Source organism: Octodon degus, unplaced genomic scaffold (genome assembly GCF_000260255.1).
Source record: "Octodon degus isolate 3935 unplaced genomic scaffold, OctDeg1.0 scaffold00230, whole genome shotgun sequence".
Lineage (NCBI taxonomy): Eukaryota > Metazoa > Chordata > Mammalia > Rodentia > Octodontidae > Octodon > Octodon degus.
The window spans coordinates 2,718,599-2,736,935 of record NW_004524806.1 but is presented as its reverse complement, the minus strand read 5'-3'; the positions used below and the strand labels follow the sequence as shown (position 1 = coordinate 2,736,935).

Below are 18,337 nucleotides of genomic sequence, written 5' to 3'. Positions count from 1 at the left end.
GACATTTTCTGGAATGTCGACTGTCTGATTGCTAAGAATGGTCTTCATTCTTGCAGGAGATGCGGCAAAGAGAGCTTGTAGGTGCTTTAATCTGCTGAGCTATTTGGTCTTTTCTGACATTCATGCCAAGCTAAAAAGACAAATCTTGGCCCTCAAACTCTACAGGAAAACTTACTTAATCTAACTTCCCACATCTTCAATAATAGAGACTAAAATTAACTATACACACTGACAACTTTTGACTGAGATACTCAGGACTCCCATAAAGCATGACCTTGACAAGGTAATTCTGAGCCTAAACAATGCTGCCACCTGAGCCAAGTGCGGTGAAGAAGGACACTGAACATGAACCTGTCCTAACCTGCAACCATCACTGAGACAAGCTCGAGGGTCACTGGAAATGCAACTGCCCTGTCTGCCCTGTCCGCCAAAGAGCAGATAAGTCATCCAGTTCCCTGCCCTCACAGGAAACCTTGCTACAGCCAGATCCATATACTTGATCTGCTTGGTCTTGCTACTGAAGAGCAACAACAGAGCTTGGATTCCATGGCCCACATTGAGGCACCTTTATCAAGAGTCCTGAGTCTTGCTGGACATCTCAGGTAAAAAAAAAAAAAAAAAAAACCAACTCTTTTCTTGCTGACACAGAGACCACATATAGTTCTTCTTCCTGAGTTCTAAAATCATTATATTAGCTCTACAGACTCCATAGTGGGTGTTGAATGGCGACCTACATGACCCCATCAGACAGACCCATTCCATGCTAACTTCAGACACTGTTCTTCATTCTTAATTTCCTCGTGATCCCAACATGTCCCATACCTCTCATGGGGAGAGACCTCCTCCAAAAACTCCACCTCTCTCTCATCCCCCCCCACAGCATACATCCCACAAACCCAACCTCAATGTACAGCCAGCTCCTCCCTCCCTCTTCCCTTGTCGACCATATGCTCTGAGACACTTCCAGTCCCACTCATGCCACACATGCTGTTCCTAGACTAGTGTGCCTCACAGACCCCACAGTGTTTCCCTATATTCCCCAATACCCAACAGCCCTCAAACATCAAGAGGCTCAAGCCCAGCATTCTCCGCCTCCTTACCAATAGTTTTCTTAAAACTGTCCACTTGCTATATAATACCCTCACTCTTCCTGTACTCAAACCCAGTGGCTCCTCTCATTTAGTTCAAGATCTCAAAATTATTAATAACGTGGTTATTCCTTTTCACCCAGTGGTGCCAGACCCCTAAACTGGGCTTTCTCATATCTTTCCTTCCACTACTCACTTTACTGTGCTAGACCTTAAAGATGCCTTCTTCACCATTCCCTTACACCCAGATTGTCAGGACCTTCTTGCCTTCTCATGGTCTGATCCCGACACTCTCCGATCTCCACAGCTCACATAGACAGTCCTGCCTCACGCATTCAGAGATAGTCCTCACTTCTTTAGCCAAGCGCTTGCTGCTGATCTTGAGATCCTTTGTCTCTAGCCCAGCCACTCCTTCAATATACCAATAACCTCCTCCTTTGTTCCCTCTCTCATGCCCTGGCCCTAAAATACACAGCTACTCTTTGCAATTTTCTGTCAGGATGAGGTTACAGAGACACTCTCTCCAAAGCTCAGATAGCGTCACCAAAAGTCAAATATCTAAGACTCACACTTACTGCCACTATTCATGCTATCACTGCTGACCATAAAGCCCTTCTTCGTGACCTTCAAGTGCCCACCACAAAATAACAGGTTTTATCCTTCCTTCGTCTGGCTAATTTTCTGCCTCTGGGTTCCCAGCTTTGCTTCCCTAGCACAGCCTCTCTATAAGGCATCAAAATGTTCCTAGTTAGAGCCCCTTGACCCTGCTGCTCCTATACATTCCTCCTTTCACAAGCTACAGCAGGTCCTCCTAAGGGCCCCAGCTGTCTCTTTGCCCAATCCAACTCAGGCTTTTACCCTATTTTCTTCTTTTGAGGGTCACAATACAGTGGGCATTTTCCGACATAAAAAGAGACCATCTTTTCAGGCAGTAGCCTACCTTCCTAAACAACTATTGACAACACAGTTGGTAGATAGACTCCATGTCTCCACACACTTACAGCAGCTGCCACACCAACACAAAAGACAAAAAGTTTACTTTAACAAAATCTATCACAAAATCTCATCCTATCACCTTGGTGAGCTCATCACACATTCCGGCCCTAATAACTCCTCATATATAATGAATCTACTTAATGTTCACAGAGGAGCCTTCTTTCACTATTTCCACCTGTAGCCCTCTCAATCCCACCACCTTATTCTATACCTCTGATGAGGCTTCTCAATATAGTTGTGTTGAGGTCCTACAGATGACCCCAACTCTCTTTCCTCATAATGATATCAAAAAATAAAAATTGGGGCAGGGGAGATGGCTCAGTAGAATAAGCACTTCACTGGCAAGCATAAAGGCCTGAGTTCAATCCCCAGTTGTGCCAAAACAAAACAAAACAAACAAACAAAAAACTAAAAATTGATCCTTTTCAACATCGTTGTGGTAAAATGGCACATTCAAATCAGAGATTCCCCCCTTGCTTCCCCTCCTGTGTCCTTTAACCATGACATGTATTCATAACATGCTGTCTTTTAAAACTTTTTCAAGATTTCTGAAGTCTCTGATGTGAGCCGTCACTAACGATAAACTTCTAGTCCTAGCTGAGACATGTTGCACTAACTTCTGCATGGGCATGAACTGTCATCCTGTCAACTCCCCTCACCCCCAAGATGACGCCCAAGTTCAGCAGGAAGCAGTCTAAGAGACACGTCGCCTCTTTTATAACAACCAAAAGATGGGAATGATAGGTTCTGGCCCTAGTATGAATTGCTAAAGTATTATGGTAGTTATCTAATATGGCTAAAGCCCTTAAAAAAGCAGCTTATCTTCTCAGAGATCACCTCCCGGCTTCTTCTCCAATTCAGCCCAGGTGCAATTTCCTTTCACCTTTCCCCACCACCTCAGAGAAGGTCCCAATCAGCTCCTCAGGTATATCTAAACATCCCCCTCAGCTGGCCAAATAGCTCTGCAGATTAAAGTGCCTGTAAGCAGGCGCAGAGGCAGGGGCCAGGGGCTCAATCCCCAGGCTGGCTGCCGGCCCTGCCCCCAAGGCACACTGATATGGCAGTTGAGACTGGTTGTGATGGCGCACCTGTAATCCCAGTTCTTGGGAGGCTGTGAACAGGCAGATCACTATAAGTCTGATCTAGTAGTGAGACCCTGAAGGCCCTGTGGACCCTTCCCTAAAATAATAAACATCCCCCTCAAACTCCACCCTTGGCAAAAGGCCATGAAAGCCTCAGCCTCCCTTTGTTCCAATCCAGAGAATTCCTTATTTTCCCAAATTCTCTCCAAGTGTCCTCCAAGATAATAAAGCCCCTTTTCCTTTCCCTTTATAATAAAGCCCCTTTCCCTTTTTTCTTCTGCCTGTTTCTCTGCTGTGACACTGTCAAAAAACCTATCACCTACCATGGGTGTTGGGGGGGAGCTCACTGTCATAGGTTTTAAGAATAGTTCTGTTCCCATCTAGAAGTTTTAGAACATTGATTTTGTATTTCATGCAGAAACACTAAACTCCAAATGAGAACCCTCAGGTTTGAAAAACTGACTGTCTCATTTCCAAAGTTTAGAAATTTAGCCAGGGATGGATCATATATAGTTGTAACCCAGCACTCAGGAGGCTGAGGGAGGAGAATCCACGAAAGTTGGAGACCAGCCTGGACCACTCAGTGTGGCCCTGTGTCATCAAAACAAAACAACAACAACAACAAAATGAAAAAGTTTAGAAGTTTAAAAATACTTTGCATCCTAAATTGCCAAAAAACAGACCTTCTGTTATTTTAAAGTTCTCTCAGTAGGAATTCGCAATTTCAGCAGCAACTTAAATGCCATGACATCTGCGACACCAAATCTCCTCCCTAAGCTCACAGAGCCTGCTGCCTTTTATGCAAGTTTCTGTCCAGGTAGAGAAACCTCCCCAAGCGGCTCTGTGAGCCAAGCTGTCAAGCAGAATCCCCAGCTGCACAGACCAGACAGGGGTGGGGGCTCAGAAATGCAGCTCCAAGTTCCTGAGTAGCGCATACAGGGCGACCTACTAGTGCTAAAGGCTCTTACTTGGTCTCCTCTAGGTAGCTAAGCACAAGAAAGCATGGCTTAATAGGAAATATTAAACTTGAATGTTGACTTTTTTTTTTTTTAGACAGGGTTTTGCTATGCAGTTCAGGCTGTCCTTGAGTTCACTTTATAACCCAGGTTGGTCTCCAACTCACAGGGTCCTCCTGCCTCAGCCTCCCAAATGCTGGGCTGAATATTGTTTAATTTTTGCCTAATTTCTTAAAGAGAGGCAGAAAAAAATGACATTTCTTCTGTTTTGGATTTTCTCTGTGCCAAGGTTTCAGAATGGAGCCTCCTCCGGTTAAGTGAATGGTAAAAGTGGAGAGCCATTCCTTCTGCGAGCTCCCTTCGCCTTTGCCTTAAAGCGACCCATGTCGTTTAAGCGAGCGGGCCACGAAACTTGCTCCAGAGGAGGAGTTCGGCCAGACTGCAGCGCGGGAAGAGGCTGAGACTGGCGTCTTCCCCGGACCTATTCCACGCGGTGGCGTGCAGCCGCTCCCTGCTGAGCCCTAGTTGGGAGGATCCCGGAAAGGTCACGGCTTCCCCGCCGTCGAAGCAGGCCGGTCAGTGAGGGCGTTTAGCTGTCTGGAGCCGCTGCCAGTGTACCTGAGCGAGAAGCCACGAAGCCACGCGCAGCGCACCCGGGCACTCGGCGACCTGGGGACGCCGCCCCACCCCCGCCCCTCCGCAGGCTTCCGTCTGCCCGCCCCTCCCCCCTTTTTTCCCCTCTCTTTTTGAGACCGGGTCGCGCTATGCAGCTCAGGCTGGCCTTGAGCTCCCTCACTCCGGCCTCAAACTCGCAGCGATTCTCTCGCCTCAGCCTCCAGAGTGCGCCCCCACGCCCTGCTAATTTTTAACGTGTACGTTTCCGTTACATAAACGCATACTCTGGTTTCTCTTTGCATCGTATAAATCTTTCGCGGTTTGCATTACATAAACGCTCCATCAGCCCGTCTCTAGGTTGTACACCGCGTCACGCCGAGCGCGCAACAACTGTGTGGTCAATCGCATTCCTATACTCCTTTTTCAACAACGAATTCCCGGCTGAGAGGGATGATTTTTATTTATAGGACCTTTAAAACAAGTACATTTTTAGCACAAAATGAATAAAAGCATAACTAAAACTGCGAAAAAAAAAAAAGAAAGTGACAAGAATGAGATAAATGTGTTCAAAGTGAGTATTTTGAGAGAAATTGATGGCATTGTCCCTTTTACAGCAATTTTAAAAAATATACATTTACCTTTTCAGTCACACATACCCCCTTTTTTTTCATAATCAAAAATAAAAGGCAATATGCGCACTGAGCATAGTGCGTGCGAGGTGGGGTAAAGCAGCCAAGAGAGGTCTTAGGAGAAGGTTTTTTTTTTTTGGTTCCTCGAATGCCTTCAGGGCACTTTTGGCCAGCGGGAGAGTTGTGAGGTTTGAACTCCAGCAACCTGAGGCTGACAGCTTTGTGGAAGCAGCCACTTAAAGGACTGAGCTAGGGCCAGGTTCCCCATGGTCTTAGGAGAAGGGAGAGCCCACCTCAGGCTCTGGATCCCTCAGGCCCAAGCTTCCCTCCAGTGCTGTGACGTCACCTAATCCAGGGACACCCCCCCCCCCCCAGTGGTTTTCTCACCAGTAGAGAAGCTGGGAGCTCCCAGCTGGGACACCCCGGCTGTGTCCTTGGGAACCTTCCCAAGGTGGGTGAGGCACATCTGTCCTGGGCCTCAGAGGGCCTCGCCCTGAACAAAGACTGGCCACTGTGCCACCAGCAAGCACAAATATCGACTAGGCCTCAAGTGCCCCAGCCAGCCACCCTCCTGCTCTCCAGGGGGCCAGCAGGCGCTCGGCTCCTGAGAAGGTCACTGCCTCAGACTCAAGCTCAGAAGCAGGTACAGGGCTCGCTCGGTGTCTCTGGCCTTAGAATGGGGAAAGGGTACCCTAGCAGCCCCACTCACCAGGGTACTTTCCACAACTCTAGGAAGCTCCAAAGGTGGAGGACCCGGGTGGAAGACCAGCAGCAGGGGGCAGACCAGCCTCCCCAGCTGCCAATCAGGCTCCACCCGGCCTTGCCCAGGAGAGGGCCCCACCCCCGCACCGCCGCTTCATACATTCATTCCTTCATGCTTCCATTTTGGCTTCCTCAAATCTCACCAGGCCCCTGCCCCAGCTGTTCTTAGGCTATTTCACACACCCGTTCTCAGTCTCTCTGTTTGTCTCTCTTTATCTCATTTTGCCATGCGGGATTGAACCCAAGGCTTTTTATTTTTATTTTTTTCAAAGCCCTGGATTAAACTCAGGCCCTTGCGCTTGACAGGGAAGAGCTTATTCCACTAAGACATCTCCCCCGCCCTAACCCAAGGCTTTGCACCGGGCTAGATTGCCAAACCATCTTAATTTTTTTTTTTTTTTTAATTTTGAGATAAGTCTCACTAAATCACTAGTAGCCCAGATTGGGCTTAATTTTGAAATGCCCCTTCCTCTGATTCCACTCTTGATACCCACCCTGTTAGGAACTGGGCTATGCAGGGATGTCTTAAAAACACATAATTGTCTCCATTCTGCTACTACTCAGCAGATGCTGTTCTGTGGTCACTTCTACTTCACAGATGGGAACACTGAGGCTCCAAGATGGGACATAATTTGCCCAGGGTCACTCAGCAAAGCAGGGGCTGTGTAGGAATTTGAACCCAGGTCTGTGGACCTTCAACATGGAGCTTCTTGCTTTGTCGTGGCAACCCCAACTGGTGTAGACCACACTCACCCCAAGCCTGAGGAAAGGAGGGAAGTGTGCCTGGCACCAACGCCACCATGGAAGGCAGAGGCATGGCAGGAGCTCTGCCCAGGGAGTACAGCAGGTCTGATTTCTGTGGGCTGAGCCTGCAGCCAGATTGGGGTGTGGAGAAAAGGTGTACTTTATAGTTGTTTCTCTTTTGCTGGCTACCTGGAACCTAGAAGGCTGGTCATTCCCTCCCTGCTCACTCTCTTATAAATTTCGGTCCAAAGGTCACCCTCTCTGAGTCTCAGTGTGTGCAGCGTGTACACAGTACACATTAATAGCAGATCAGGGCATACAGGACCCTTTGGGATCGAAGGCAGAGCTTCTGGGTAAACTGAGGCCCAGAGAGCAGCTGGCTGGCATCCAGGAACCTAGCTTGAGGGAGAAAGGTGCTAAGATTGTGAAATTTTAATGAGAAAATACACACCCAGAAGGTGATGAACCATGAATCCACATTAATTTTTAATAGTAATAATCATGATTGTTCCTATGGACCAGGTCCAGTTTTGGTTCACGCCTGAGTGTGCAAAGATACAGGTGTCTCCTCTGTACCCAGCTATGGGTGAGCTGGTAGTGACTCATTCATGAGCACCCTGAGCCTGGTACCTGGTAAGATTTTGTTGGCAGGACCCACGCAGAGCCCAGGCAGAATGAGGATGGGATTGTGGTCTAGGCAGCCAGCCAAGGAGTCATGCAGAAGACAGGCTAGGAGGCTGCCAAAGACAGACCAGCAGAACTCATGCTGTGGGCCATATGTATGGAAAAGCTCCATGAGAAAGTGCTTACCACGGAGCTTACCAGGTGATAGCCATCTGTGTATAACAACTAAACAGCCTGGCATGGTGGTGCGTGCCTGTAATTCTAGTATCCAGCAGGCTGAGGCAGGAGGATTACTTCAAGTTCAAGGCTAGCCTGGGCTACAATGAGAGTTCAAGACCAGCCTGAACTGCTTAGTGAGACCCTGTCCCAAAAAGGAAAGAAAAATAAATAAATGCCCTACAAGGCCAGCACCCTGGGACCAAGTCCTGGATTTGAACCCCAGCTCTGCTGTTTCCTTGATGTGTACCCTTGGCATGGCAGTGTACCCTTCTCTGGGTCTCCACTTCTCCTCTGAAAAGATAATCTCAACTTTTCCTCTATCATAGGCTGCTCTGACAGTTTATATCTAGATGTCCTCTCCCAAGCCGCATATGCTCATAGGCAGGGCTTTGGGGAGGTGACTGGATTATAAGGGTGTGATACCAGTGGATTAGCTCACTAATAACTTTCTAGCTAAAGGTGATGCTGGGAGGTAAAGCTCGGTGGCAGGGGATGGGTGCTGGGGGCATGTCTTGGAAGGGTGTATCTCCCTCTCTCCTCCCTCAATCTCTCTCTGCTTCTGGTCACCACACCATGAGTACTTTCTCCTCTGCCATCCCACTCTACCATGCCATCCAGCATTGGAGCTAGCCACTTAGGGACTGAAACCTCCGTAAACTGTGAGCCAAATGAGCCTTTCCTCCCTGGAGTTGTGGGTATCAGGTATTGTGTCGTAGCAATAGGAACAAAGGAAATAGTTAACACAGGGGCTGTGTGGATAGTCCACATTCCACAGAGATGTGGCCGGTGCAGGGATGGCACAGTGCAGACACTTGCTGAGTGTGGCCTGCCACCGTTGTTATTATCATTGTCATTATTAATTCCCCCCGTCCCATCCCTGACCCCATCGAGGTGTGTGCCCACTGGTGACAGCTTGTGTGCTGCTAATGGACCTGAGTTCAAGGCCTCAGGTCCAAGAACAATCTTATATAGCCTGAGTCTCGTGGTCTCTGGGCTGGAGACAGATGCAGGGTGACTTCAGAGAGAACAGGTATTCCCTCAAGGTCACACAGCACAGAGCCAGCAGAGATAGGACTAGAACTTGAGCCTCCTGCCTCCTCTGCCCACAGTGGTGACAAATTCAGGCACTCAGGACAGTCACCTTTCCAGCTTCCCCACCTATCCTAGCCCTGGTCGCCTCTTCCATGCAGGTGAATGATGGCAGGGTAGGCCAGGCCCAGTCATCCTTCCCTCCAGCTGAGACCCTCGAGGACAGGAATGAGAAGTGGGACTCATTCCCCACATCTGGCATACAGCGAACTGAGCCCAGGGGCTGCGGAGATAGCTTGGTGCCTGCCTGGCAAGAACAAGGACCCGAGTTCAATCCCTAGTCCTATATGCCATGTGGGCCCTGGAACCGGTACACCATGTCAGCCACCAAGTCGAGGTATGGTGGCGCATGCCTGTAATCCCAGTGATAGAGAGGCTGAGACAGGAGCGTTACGAGTCTAAGCTACATAGCAAGAGCCTGTACTAAAATAAATAAGTAAATATAAATAAATAAATACCTGAGCCCAGGATGATAAACCTTCTAGCCTACAGCATTGCCACCAGGTCCAACCCCTGTGAGGGGGCCGAGGAAACACACTCACCTCAAGCTATGACTGGCTTCCCCTTTCCTCTCCCGGCGTGAACCACATCCACTGCTAGGCTGCCTCTGCAGTCACTGGGAGACAGGAATTCTCCAATGACACCCAGCAGCAGGCTTGCGGCTTCCCTCCCTCTCAGTGCATGTGAATATTTATGAGCTCCCTCCCTGGGGACAGAATGTGGCATTCCCACGCACCTTTCAGGAGGTGCCCTGGCCCTCTGCCCCCTTCACGCACCCCTCCCAGTCCCCACCCCTTGCTGATCCCAGTGGCCAGCCAGTTCTTGCATCCAAGGGCTCAGCAAAGTTTCAGGTGTCCTTGAGCCAAGGACAGAGCAACCGCATAGCCCTGCAGAGCCCACGAAGGGCTTGAAGGCTGAAGGGAGACAGGGAGATAGAAGACTGCTTGATCGATGTATGCGGCACCTCATTCCCGTCCTGTGGCTGCCCTGTGCATGAGTACCTCTGTCAGCCCACTTCCCAGGGAAGAAACCCAGGCTCAGGTAGGTAAAGGTGGCACAGCTACCAGACTGCAGATAAAACCACAGTGGAATGTCAGACTCCAGGGTTTAAAAATGCTGAGCAACAAGCAGGTGTCAAGGTTTATCCTAAATCTGCAGGAGCCCTGAGGACTTAGAAACTCTCTGGGCCTGGAAGGCTGCTGGGAGGCAGAGTATCTGACCAGAGCTGGGGGACAATGTCATTGTCTGAGTGATCTGGATGCGACCTCATTGTCTGAGCCCCAGTCCTTCAGCAGAGAGAGGATGCACACTGGGTAGGCCTTGGCTGTCCTGGATGAGGGATGGGGACATAGGAAAAACCTGGACCTGCTCTGCAGGACTGGGGCTTAATAGAGATGTTCGCCTTTCCTGAGGCTTTGGCAGGAAGCATGCCCCAGCCCTAAAGCCAATGGTCCTTAGGCTGAGCCTAGGGTCCCTGGAATCTCAGATTCAGGACTGCTTTCTCCTGGCTTTGTCCCTGGACAGAAGGATTCCTTGTGTGCAGGAGACCTTTTCCATCTTCCCATCAACACTAATCCCCAGAGCCCTATCGTGGCTCAGGCAGAAGGCTCTAGAGACTTAGGGGCCTCCACTGATAAGTAATAACCATTGCTATGACCATCATTCATCACCATTGAGTGCTCTTAAGAAAGTTAAGCAACTCCTAGCTCCTCCCAGGGAACAGCAGGCAGCCAAAATTTGATCTGAGCTTCTCTTCCCCAAATCCCACCCAGCCTAAGAGCAGCCTCAAGCATCTACCAAATACCAGAGACAAGCCTGCCACAGGGAAAGCCCTGATTGCCAGGCTGTGTGAGTGCTGGGAGTGGATTTGGGACATGCTTTAGAGTTGTCATATTTTTTTCTACTATCCATTGGCTTTTCTGCCTCTGGGTTTAGCGGGCTTCACGGGAGTCAGTCAGGACAGAGGGGCCTCCATCAGCAACAGTGGTTTGTAAGCATGAACTTGAACAAAATAGTGTCTGGTCAGAGGCTGGAGCATCATGCATGCACCCTCATACTCCTCCCGCATTTTATATGATAAAGTAACATGGTACGTGACTCTCCAGAAAGAGAGGAGGTGGTGGCCAGGATGAGAAGGCAAGAGTTAAATGAAGCCAGTATTTCCAGAACAGGGAGGCTTGGTGCCAGAATTCCACCCCCAGCCTTGCCAGGAAGGTCTCTTTCCAGGGGCACCATGTTTGGCTAGAAAAAAAAAAAAAAAAATGAATGAAGAGGACAGGCTCACTGAAACTCAATTAAAAAAATATGGAGAGTCCCTATCTGGAGGTCACTATCATGAAGCTTTTGACTCACACCTCTTTACATTCTTTTCTGTCTAGAGATCCGTGTAGATGATGAGAGGGGTCTCTTCGGAGGGCACAGTTTGCTTCTGACTTGCTTAGTCTGTATCAATCAACAAAGGCTGGATCTGTTGATCTGCTTGAATATATTTGAGACCATGATAGTTTTTTTTATTTTTACTATTTTTATTTTTTAAATTTAATTAATTTATTAATTAATTTATTTTTTGTACTACGTAGATCTGACTCTTAGTGATCCTCCTGTTTTTAGCCTCCCAAGTGCTCGGGTTACAGGTGTGTGCCACCACATCCAGTCTCACTTGCTGTCTCAGTGCCCCTGGGGACAGGTTCCCAGAGATCGAACTCAGCCACCGTGCTCTGCCTAAGCAGGTGCTTTAGTCTGCTGAGCTATCTGGCTGGCCCCATGATAGAGTTTTAAGTTGGTTGGTTTTACAGGTATGAGCCTGCCTAGGGAAAGAGTGGAAGTGGTTTCAGGAAGGCTTCCTGGAAGAAGGGCCTCCTGTGGCAGAAGCTGCTTTTTTTCTTTAGTGGAACCGGGGATTGAACTCAGGCCTTTGCACTTGCCAGGGAAGCACTTATTCCACTGAGCCATCTCCCCAGCCCCTGCAGTTTTCAGAGACAGTGCCGTTTTCTCCCTGGCCACACAGCTAGACTACATTCTCCACCCTCCCTTGCAGCGTAGTGTCCAATTCTGACCCCGGGGCCTGTGAGCAAAGTGAACGCTGATGAGGTTAAGTGGTAGAACCATCTCCTTTCCCATCTGCACGCTGGGAAGGAACCTGAAATGAAAGGAACCTGGAAGGCCTGCCACTCACTCAATGAATTTCAAGGCAATGGAAGGTAAACTGATTTTTTGGGACATGGGGCTTCTCTGCTGCAGCAGTCAGTATTAGTTAATGTGCTTGTTAATATGGAATGAGCCAAGTGGAAAGAAAAGGCCCAGGGCAACTGAGAAACTAACAATGGTTCATCCGGACTGGTATGCATGCCTGTAAGAGGGGGGCAGAGGTGCAAGCCCAATAGGAGGCCAGGGACAAGAGAGGCTTGCAGTCTTGGGAAGCACACTGACCTGAGTCCCCTGGGTGCTATGAAGCCCTAGCAGGATGTGCAGCAGAGGAGTGAGATGAGATTCCCACCAGCGTCTGAGTGGCAGATGGACTGTGGGATGGGAAAGAGGAGGAAAAGCAGGCAGAGCCCAGTGATAATTGTTATAGCTGCCAGGTGTCGGATGACCTGGACCAAGGAGAAGGTGAGGATTCACTGCAGTCATTTGTAAGCCATTTGTGGGACAGGCTGCATTTGGATTGGTAACTGGGTGTGGAGGAGGGGAGGAGATGACTGGCTGGAGAGGGTGGAGCTAGACGTTGAGTTGGGAAGGCTGACCGATGGGAAGGTTTAGTGTTGGGATGAGGTAGGCTATCTGGGGTTCCATTGGAACACACTGAGTCTGAGGTATATAGGGTATTGGTAGCCCATCTGAATAGCAATGGGGTCCCCTACCTGGAGGACAGGTGGGAGGTCTTGGTTCAAAAGCCATTCACAGAGAGGTGGAAACTGAGGCCATAGGAGTAAGGGGAGTCATCAGGAAAAGGGTAAGAGCCCCGAAGGAGGGAAAAGGGCAGCCAAGGCCTCCAAAGCCATTGCTTGTATCCTATTCTGTGGCACACAGCTGCCTCCTGGAAAACCACTTCCAGTGGGCCCCCATCCACATGGCCAGTTCTGTGTGCACAGACGGGGTGGGACTCTGGCAGAGAAGGTAGGGAGTGAGGATGTCTCAGGCTTCTACCTCTAGTAGAAAGGATTCTTAGGGGAACTCAAGAGAAGGCTTTAGGAGTGAAGCAAGAAGGGGGCTTGCTTAGCCTGTGGGTGTGCCTGAGTTCAGTCTGAAGCATGCAAAAGAAAAAAAAAAAAAAAGAAGCAGGAAGATTCTGTCAACAGTGGGAATTTGGAAGCAACTTCATAGTTGAGCAATGCTGGATCTCAGGCCCAGCAGTGTCATCTGTGGGAATATGCTCCAAGAAGATATCTAACAATGGATCTGGGACAGGCACACGGAAGCAGTCGCTGCACATGATTTTCGTTCCTCTCATGCTTACAGAGCCTTTATCTCCATGGAGAAGAAACTGAAGTTAAAGAGTAGCCTAATATTAAGCCCAACTATACACTGTGCATGGAATGAACTCACATACAGCAAAGCTCAACAATTATACTTGAGAAAAAGGGTCTGAAAAGATACCTGAATGTAAACTGTACTTTCCTGGGGATTAGGGACATTGACTTTCTGTAATGCATTTTGATTCTATGGTTACATCTATATCTTTATATATTTTATTACATATATGCTATTATATATATTTAATATATATGTTAATACATTATTTGGAAGAATTTTTTCCATTGACATTGTGATTTTGTTGTTTTTTAAATTTTTGATTAGTACATATTTGCAATATATAATAAGTACATTCATTGTGAGGAGCTGGTACATGTACAAACATCACTTTTTTGCCAGAAGCTTGCAAAAATTTAAAAATAAAGATATTTCCATTTTGAAAATTGACAGCATAAACAAAACAAACAAAAAAAGCTGGGGATACAGCTTATTGGCACAGTGCCTGCCTGGCAAGAGCAAGGTCCTAAGTTTGATTCCCGGTACAAAAAAAAAGAAGACGATGAAAGAAAGAAAATCGACAACCTGGTTGGAGGAGGGGAAAGCAGCTTATGGAGCCAGGCCCCATGTCACTGTGTGGCTGAGGGCGGCACACTGCCCTCTCTGAACTCCAGGGTCCTACGTAAGGAAAGGGCAGCAGATGCCTGGCACAGAGCTAGGAGGTGTGAGCTGCACAGCGGACAGGCAGGGCTACCCTGCAGAAGAAGCTTTCAAGGATTTAGAAACTTCCTCCCTCTGAGCCCCTCTAGGCTGGGGTGCTGGGACAGGGATGGGGAGGATCACCCAGCACCCAGGGTGTTTCAGCTAGACGTCAGGCTCACAGGACCTCTAAACTGTTAGCCCTGACATCCTGCTCCTACTCTCTGGGCCTTTGGCCAAAGGCATAGATGCCTGGTGTTGGTGGCCATGGCCCCTGAGACAGTGCAATGTTCTCTGATGATTCAGAGAACACTTTTGGATCTCGCAGGCTCACCTGCCTCTGCTGTTTCAAAAAGCAGCCATGCACATACCCAACACCCCCTCCCAGGGCTGTCTGCTGGCCCCATTTGACAGTTGTCAACACTGAAGCACAGGAAATTATGAAAGCTCTAAATAGCAAAGGCAAAACTAAGAGCAAGCTCCTTCTGCTATACGGTCTCATCTTGACAAAAGTCACCCTTCCTGATGGCAGAGCTGAGCACCCCCAAAGCAGCGGTCATCACAGCCACGCTCACATCTTCATTAGCTCCCCAAATACTGAGAGCTCCAGGGACGAGTATATAAGAATTGAAGCTTCATTCTCTATTTAGAACTTGTCTGAAATATTTTTTCAAGGATGATTATACTCGAAGATATGTAATAAGTTTTACAAACAGTGCTGGACACTTGTTATGCACCACACACACACACTCACCTCTTCTCTATTGTTGGGCTGAGATGCCCGGACTGCAGATCCACCTCCACCATTCCCCAGCTGGGTGACCCTGGGTAAATTACATTCCCTATTTGAGCCTGTCACCTAAAAAAAAGTGGAGGTAGTACCATGCTCCCAGTCTTGCTGGGAGGATCCATGGTGTGAGGCACACAGTCCTTTGTACAGTGCCAGCATGCAGTGGTTATCATCGTGGTCTGCCTAGACCTTTCTAGATCTAGAAGGCCTCCCTCCCCATGGTCCAGACTCAAGCTGCCCTGATTCTCATATTTGAAATCCAACAAAACTCAGGGATAGATGGGGATAGACCTGCCCCTGGGCACCACAGCAGGGCAAGACCCCACTGGATATCTTATCTCTACCCTAGAACTGGCACAGGAGAAGGCAGGTTCCTCTGGATGTACTTTCAATAACACTCACCTGGTGATCCCGTCAGTCCCGTCAAGAGACTTCATGGCACTGCTGTCTGGCCCTGTTTGGAGTGGTGTGGGGCTCCTAAAAAGGGTCACCCGTATTCTTCCCTCACAGCAAAGCAAGAAGTCCTTCCCTAACCTGCAGCCAGGCCCAGGATCCCTCCATTTGATCATTCCCCAGGTTAATCATTGCCTCCCTCACTGGATGGCACACTCAATTCCTCAGAATCCATCAGGAGCTAATGGGGCACAGTCCTTTAGTGTCTGGTGACAAGAGGACAGTAAGGGAAAGGCAAGTAAGGGGAGGCAGGCATTCTTTGTCCACATGTGCCTGAGCAAGAAGCTGGGAATCAAGCAGCCTGAGGTGGCAGCTGGGAACAGGGCTCCCTTGTCTCTGCTCCCAGGATAACAGCCTGCCCACTACCAAGTGTCAGGCAGAGCTGGGAGCCAGGGAGGCCAGGGGGAGGGGTTTGGGGGAGCCCAGGCAGATCCAAGAGGCTGGGACCCCAGTGGGGCAGAGAGGGTCAGGGTAGAGCGTAAAGTTCTGAACCAGAGTCCCAGGCAAGACAGTGATCTGGAATCAACCCACCTGCCTCTGACCTATATGACCTTGGGTAAGTCACTGACCCCTGAGCCTCAGCTTCACCCTCTGGATGTTTCCAGCTGTCTCTTAGAGGCTGCTCTGAGCTGTGCTTTCTGTGTGACCTTAAGACAAGCCTCACCTTCTCTGGGCCTCAGATCAGCCTCAGTAAAGGAAGAAGTTGGATTCTAACAGGACCTTCCTCCACACTTCTCTCCTCCTAAGGATTTCCATGGCACCTGTCACCATGGCAGTCCCAGAGATCAAGTGTCAGGCTTGTGGCCCTCTTTCCCTCCCTCCCTGGTATCAGTTACAGCAGCCAGATGTGGGCCCATCACCTCTCCTGCTCTGGGCACCTGGGGAGAAGGGGTATCCAATGGGAACAGCACATAGTTGTCCTATATGTTGTTACCAAAGTTCTGGCCTGGCACCCTGCAAGCAGACCAAGAGGGACCGCCTTCTAGGCCACTGACCCAGGAAACAGAACTGTGGGATTTCAAAAGAGACTCCTCCTGGCACCATGCTTTGTCCCACCTCCAAAAACCTTTCCTTAGTAGCCTTGCTTCAAGGCCTCCCCAAACAGAAGGGACTGGTCCCTTACTATGGTTCCCAGCTCCTGCTGACAGATCCTATCCTTGGAGAGATGGTGGTGAAAGGAGCTCCCTGCCCCCTTTCATTAGGGCTCTGGCCACTGTGTCCAAGATTAATCATTAACAGGCTTGAAGCCCCAGCCCAGCCTGCTGCCAGCCTTCTTGGCCCCACCCTCTCCACCTTTGGGGACTAGGGGCACTGGGAAAAACCCAAAGGCAGGACTAGCATCCACCTGTGCCCTCCCTGCTGCCCCACTTCTGGTGCAGGGATCCTGTGCATCAGGTCTTGCAGCCAGCAGGCACTGGCAGACCCCTGGCCACTGCGATGGTATGGGCAGGGTCCTCAGGCAATAGCATGAGTCAAGATCGCAGACAGTGAGCATTGGTCCACGGGACATACCTTGGCCTGGTTCTCCTTGGGTTTGGTGTGGCTGGCTCTGGGCCAAGCCGCTGGGCTGCTCCCTCACTGGGCCGTGGGATGCATCCGCTGGGGCCCTGTGCTCCCACAGGGCTGGCCCATGCTCCCGCCCCTGTCGCCGCCACAGCGGCCTCCTCACCGGGCTCCTGCTCTGGCCAGGTGCGGTCACCAGCCTGGCCCAACCCTCCACACTTAGGCCAATGGGCGCTTAAGGCCCTGGCCCCCTCCCGCCCTGTCCTGCTTCTTGCGCCTGCCCTTCCTGCCTAGGAGGCACAGAAGCCACATTCAGTGTGCAGGGGCGCACTACTGTGCCCCCGCTGCCAGCCCAACAAGGCCCATTTGTCTGGATGAGCCAACGGGACCATTGTCCTGCCGGCAGTTCTTTGGCTCAGCCCAGCCCCTAGCCCTAGAGACTAGAGAACGCTTAGAGCCTGATGGTGGCACCCCGGGCTTGAGTGATGAGATTAGCTGCTTTTTATTCGGGCAATGGTGCCCTCAGGATCCAAAGGCAGGACTTGCTCTAGTCAGTGTCAGATACGGGTACGACGCATTTCAGGACACACAGCCAGGGTGGGGCGGGGGTGTTGGTGAGGGGCAGCCAGGATTCTAGAAGGGGACTCAGCCAAGAAACTCAGGTCCACTAGTCTGAGCTCACCCTTCTCCCTGAGACTGGGAACAGGGCTGGGACTACTCCCAGGGCCACCAGGATGGGAGGGCCAGGGCCAGGTTCATCTCCTTTTCTAGGCCTAAGGTCCCTCCTACCCCCACCTCCCCAAGGCAGCAGGACCAAGAATGGCGCTATTGTCTGAGAGGGAGAAATTCTTGGCTCCAGCTGTGGGCAGTTACAGAAGCAGCCGGCTGCCAATAGGGCATGGGCCACACCACAGCCCTGTGCCCACGCCATTTCTGGGCTCTTCTGGAATGAGGAAAATTCCACATCAGCGTGGCTGCCAGACATTTTTCCGTATCTGATGGGTCTGCTCTGACCTTGTGGCCTGGGATGCACAAGCACCCAGGCAGGCCTGAGTCATTCCCTGGGGTTACGGGCTCTGGATCTGGGTCTTGGCCATCTCTGCTTCTGGATTCCTTCCCCCCTCCTTCCCTCCTTCGTGGATGTGCCAGCATGGGTATGAGACAAAGCCCTCGCCTCTGCAGTGAGGTCCGCTGGGCAGGAGCCAGTCCTCTGAGTCCTCCACTCCTCCTGCACCTGCAGCCACTATCCAAAGACATTCTCATCCAAAGACATTCTCCATCTATAGAACCTGCACACACTGCCAGTGGGAGGTCAAGGCCTTAAGTTGCCTAGATTTGGGGAAGGTGGAGCCAGGTTCCAAACCCACTCTTCCCCAGCCACTGGGCCTGCTCTAGGCAGCACTCAGCCAGCTTACCAGGAGCAGCCTTGGAGGAAGCTGGGAGGGCCGCCGGAGTTTGCATCCAGGGATGGTCCCAGGCAAGGGATGACCCTGGGGTATCAGTACATGCTGCTGGGTCAGGCGCAAAGTACAACACAGGACTGTAACAGTATAGCAGTGCTAACACTAGAGGTTACTTAGTTTTGCCCACCAGCCCACAAGGCTGGGGGTGTACCTGC

General features: G+C 50.2%; 1 protein-coding gene across 5 annotated transcripts in view; it reads right to left on the bottom strand.

Annotated features, from left to right (window-relative positions):
* The window catches only part of Gal3st1 (galactose-3-O-sulfotransferase 1), a 40,365-nt gene extending 23,488 nt beyond the window's left edge, over positions 1–16,877 (bottom strand). For 2 of the 5 annotated variants that reach the window (XM_023705844.1, XM_004645526.2), the window contains exon 1: positions 9,347–9,460. The gene's annotated coding sequence lies outside the window, so the exon portion shown is untranslated. The other 3 variants (XM_023705847.1, XM_023705846.1, XM_023705845.1) reach the window with 3 other exon arrangements.
* Positions 16,878–18,337: the final 1,460 nt, after the last annotated feature.